We start from the raw sequence: 5206 nt of genomic DNA on the forward strand, positions 1-5206 counted from the left end.
CCTATCTTAATCTGTCACTCTCTTAAAGAAATTACCTATCCTCTCCTTCCCTCGAGATCTACTATCTATATTGTACCTTATACTCACTGCCTTGTACTTGAAAGTTCACTCTGACACCCTAGCACTATCATCTTTATCTCCTTTCCAGCTACTCTCACCTCTCACATAATGTTGGGTAGCCTTGTATTTCCTTTATAGCAAAACACCTGTTCTTGTCCTGCTGTCATACCTCTCAACACTTGATATAAAACCCCATTCCCCACTCTCTCTTTCTCTCTCAAATACACCTTCATGTAGTTGAGGAGGCTTTTTCCTTTAACTTTCTTTTCTTTATCTTGCAAGTTACTTGGCCACCTCACTAGTGCTGGTATCACAAAAAATGCATGGAGTACACACTATAAGGTGGTTGACATTAGGAAGGGTGTCTGTGTCAAAGCTAACATTGGGGCAGTTCTGCAGCTCACTGGAGCCTGTCAAACTGTGTCCAGCCCATGCCAGCATGGAAAATGTATGTTAAATTATGATGAAGATAATGGTGTTTATATATATATATATATATATATATATATATAAGAAAGGGATTAAAAATCCAGGCAGATATCAATAAAGCACTGTTTGAAATGAATTTGGTTAACTATATCAAACAATCAGACACCAATAAATGCAAGCAGAATATACATCCAAAATGATTTATCATGTATGACAAATAGATCCAAATATTATTTAGAAGAATTTCAAGAAATTCAGAGTATTAGACAAAAAAATACAGATAGAGAAAATCACATTTTTAATTGTTGAATTCACCATACAAAGCTGACAATTGTTTCTATTGTTTTAACATACTTAGAGATAGAAAATATTGAAATTAGTATATCCAAAAATACATGTTAACACATTTTCAAGGTGATCCAGATTTAGTTAAATATTTCCAGTACACAAATGCATACAAAAAGAATGTTAAGAAGAAATATAATCTGAGGAAAGCTGATTTTATATTCAGCTCTTGGCGATGTCAATGGCTAACGAAAGAATAAAAAATAAACATAAGAATTTTACATTACAACAATTAGAAACACAGATCCTATGTCATGACAATTAGTTATCTATCTATTAAATATAGTAAACTTTTTAAGAAAAATTATGCTTATTATATAACATATGAAAAGCAATTAAAATTAAGAATTGAAATATTTAAACACCTTCCGAAATTTCTGACAACATTTCATTGTAAGATTCCCATGAAAATTTAATAAAATTAATTTAGAAGTAATTATATAATACATTTCTTCACCGTAAAGATCACATGTAGAATTTCCAATATTGTATGATGGTGTGTAACTAATAATGGACCACTTTAAATCATACTTAATGTTTTTATCTTTTAAATCTCAAATGCGTTTACTACGATTTGTAGAATTACTTTTCTTTTATACTTAAATGAATCAGAATGATTGTGAAATCTAGATTTCTAATTTGTAGCAGATGAACCTATGTAATAATACTTATGATCCCCTGTTATTCCTTTACATTGATAAACTACTTTTCCTTAAACACTGATTTTCTATCGGACAAACAATTTTGTTTTTGAAATTATACAGGCATTTATTCACTTTTGTTTGGTACTCGTAGTTAAAAGAATTCTTATTAGTCCTCCTCTCAGAATATTACATAGTATAATACACCATTCACATACTCAATAGCTACCAATATTCTTCAACAATTCTTTGCTGCACCAGGTATTTCCCACCTTCAAATAAATATGGGAAATTATTTAATCACCATATTATAAAATTTTCGTGTTCAACCACTAGAAATTTAGCTGAGATTATAACAGCACATAATAAACAGAGAATTGGGGAATGTCTTAACTCAAAATCTATAAAAGCTAAGGAGCTAGAAACATCGACATCTGAGAATCCTGATAGATAATAACACAGAACAGACAGGGTGTTTTTACATCTTTTTGACCATAAGAGAAAATTTACTCTACAGTCAGTGCAGGGAATTTGCCTTTTAGCAGTTGAAATATGTCACAAACGTATTTTAAATAACCTAAACTTTGCACACACACATATATATATATATATAGAGAGAGAGAGAGAGAGACAGACAGACAAATTGGTAATTAAGGGCCTCTCCCTCAAAGTGAAAGGCAAATTGTATGATGCTTGTGTATATACAGCTATGCTAGATAGCAGTGAAACATGGGCTATGACTACAGAGGACTTGTGAAAGCTTGAAAGAAATGAAGTCACCATGCTCAGCTGGATGGGTAATGTCAGTGTACACATACAACAGTGTAAATGATGTAAGAGGAAAACTGGGTAGAAGAGGCATCAGATGTGTGCAAGAGAGAACTGGTTTGGTCATGTGATGCATATGGATGAGGACAGCTGTTTAAAGAAGTATCAATTTCTAATTGTGGAGGGAACAAGGGACTGGGACTTGTGGTGATTTGCTGTATTTGAGAAGACACATCAAGCTAAATAAAATCGCAGCCATCCATACATACAGACATGTCCTTTATGGCCATACCCCACTCCCTCTCCTAGCTGAGAGGTCATTGTCTTTCAGGTGCTGGTGCCATGTAAAATGCACTCATACCTGTGCAACATAGATGCACCTGTGCCAGTGACATGTAAAAAGCACCCAGCATACTCTGTAATGTGGTTGGCAGTAATAAAGGAATCAAGCTAAGAAACCATGCCAAAACAGATAATTGGAGTTTGGACAGCTCTCCAGTTCCTGTCAAACTGTCCAACTCATGCCAGCAGGGAAAATGGATATTAAATGATGATGATGATGATGATGATCATATATATATATATATATATATATATATATATATAGGTGTAGGTATAGATGTGTGATTAAGAAACTTACCTCACCAATAAATGGTTGTCCTACTGTGCAGCATCTTGCAAAGATTGATCAAAGCCCTATAAGTGGACTTGGTACGGAGAAAGAAGCTCGTCATATACACGTGTGTGTGTGTGGTGGGGTGTACATGTTTACAATTATGCTTCTTTGAGAATTGTCACTATTTCCTCTGTCAACAAATCGTCCACTGGCTTTTTGTGCTTTTGAAGATATGCGGAATAAGAAATCCCTTACTTGAAAAACAGATAAGGGTTAGTTACAGGAAGCACAATGATTATATGGAAAAAGAAGCATATTGATTGCAAACTAATGAATACACACACACACACACACACACATACCTACAAACCTGCATATGGATGTTTAGGTGGTAAGGGCTTTATCTTAATATTATTTTCTTCAGTCTTGGCACTTAGAATTGGATGGCAACTGTAACTAAGCAATCTTATTTAAAGAAGGCACTGCTCACCCAGGAAGGAGCTGGTAAAGTTGTCTCAAATATTGCCTGCCCCTACAAGGTGGTCTGTTAGCCACAACTGGTGGTTGTTCGATTCAGTAGAGCAACAATCGTAAAAATGTAAACAAATGAAAGATACATGTATACAGGGTGTTAAGCGAAATTTGAAAATTTTTTAATGTCACCTTTCTTCATAAACAGCTTGATGCGAACAGTCAACAGTGTTGGAGAGCATAAAGATTAAAGTTGTAGTTGGGAAAAAGTTAGCTGACGTGGAGGACTCAAAGCTATCTGAATATCGGAGAATTGTTACCTGTATCATGTTGATTCATGCTGGATATCAAAATGCCAGCATCATGGCTGCTGTTCAATGCTGTGTGAACACCATAAAGACTGTAAGAAATGACATGGACAGCAGCAATGGAGACTATGAAGCTGTGGCCAACAAGAAGGGAGACAGCAGCCATTCTGGCTGTGTCTGTATACTGGAACTCATCCTCACATCCTTGAACAGGACAAAGACAAATGAACTTGATGCACAAAAAGCTTTGTCATTGTCACCCATCAGGATTGGTTTGGTAGCCACATAAGAAATATTTGGTTGCTTTGGGTTTACAGCAGATAAGTGAATAAACAAGAGGAGACAACACTCAATCATCAGATTCACACATTCTGCAGCACATCGACAAGGTGTCTGACAGTTTGCATATAAAGAAAAGAAAACAATATTCCATCCAAAAATAAATATATTTAAAACAAATCTAAAGATGTCAACTAGATTATGGCTGGAAGATAAAAGTTTATTCAAAATAGCTACCCTCAGCTTCCACCATGGCCTTGAGACTGCTCCAGAACCTGGTGCATGTGTTCTTCACTGTGTCCCTGAGAAGATCTTCAAACACCTCCTTGATTTCCGCCACCATCTCGGTCTTGATGTTGCAGGTAGAGTGGTTAGTGTCTTTCTCAACTGTATCCCACACATAGTAATCTATGGGATTACAATGGGGTGGGAGGGATTACGAGGCCAGTAATTGGGGCTGGTGAAGTCATAGAAATTCTCCAACAACCACTTCTGACTCTTTCTAGATGAATCCTGAGGGCCACACATGACCTTCCAATAGCAACCCTCTCCAGCCAGGATTTGACCACAGTCTCCAGTAGCTTCACAGTCATTTGAATTGAGTCCAAGGTCTTGTTGAAGGATGTAGGATTGATTTCTGGCCATGTGGACCACAGTACAATGTCTTCGAGTGACATTTTTAACAAACTCCTTTCTTTTTCAGTTATTTGTTTAAATGATTTGAGATTGCTGTGCTTTTGTTTTGAGAATTTTCCTTTTTCTGGGAATCATAACATCAACCAGAACCTTACTGGAACAAGTTTAATGCATATAGCTTCTTTTATTAATGTTTATTCACTGAATTGTTTCTTTGTTCATTACTGGTACTTATGCTATCAACCTTCAACTCAAAAACAAAACTGAATAAATAAATAAATACTGACACATAAATATTTAATCTTACCCTGTGCAATCTCTTCACCCTCTCTGTTCTGTAAAGTTAAATATTTTGATCTAGCAAGATCAAAATTTATTTGAGTACACGTATGAGCATTTACTTACATGAAATTTGTGATATGAATTAACAAAAGAGCCTCCACATAGTTGTTCAACTTGCTAAAATAGCAGTGGAATCTCCTTGAAACAGCACCTTCGAAAGCAAGGATAACTCCCACCTTCCTTCTATTTTAGTGTTGGTAGCCCTGAAAATGGTTTTGGGTGTTGCCCTCCCTTCTTGAACTAAGTTATATATATATATATATATAACAGTGCTATATATATAACAGTGCTATATATATATATATATATAT

The sequence above is a fragment of the Octopus bimaculoides genome, chromosome 24, assembly GCF_001194135.2.
Source record: "Octopus bimaculoides isolate UCB-OBI-ISO-001 chromosome 24, ASM119413v2, whole genome shotgun sequence".
NCBI lineage: Eukaryota > Metazoa > Mollusca > Cephalopoda > Octopoda > Octopodidae > Octopus > Octopus bimaculoides.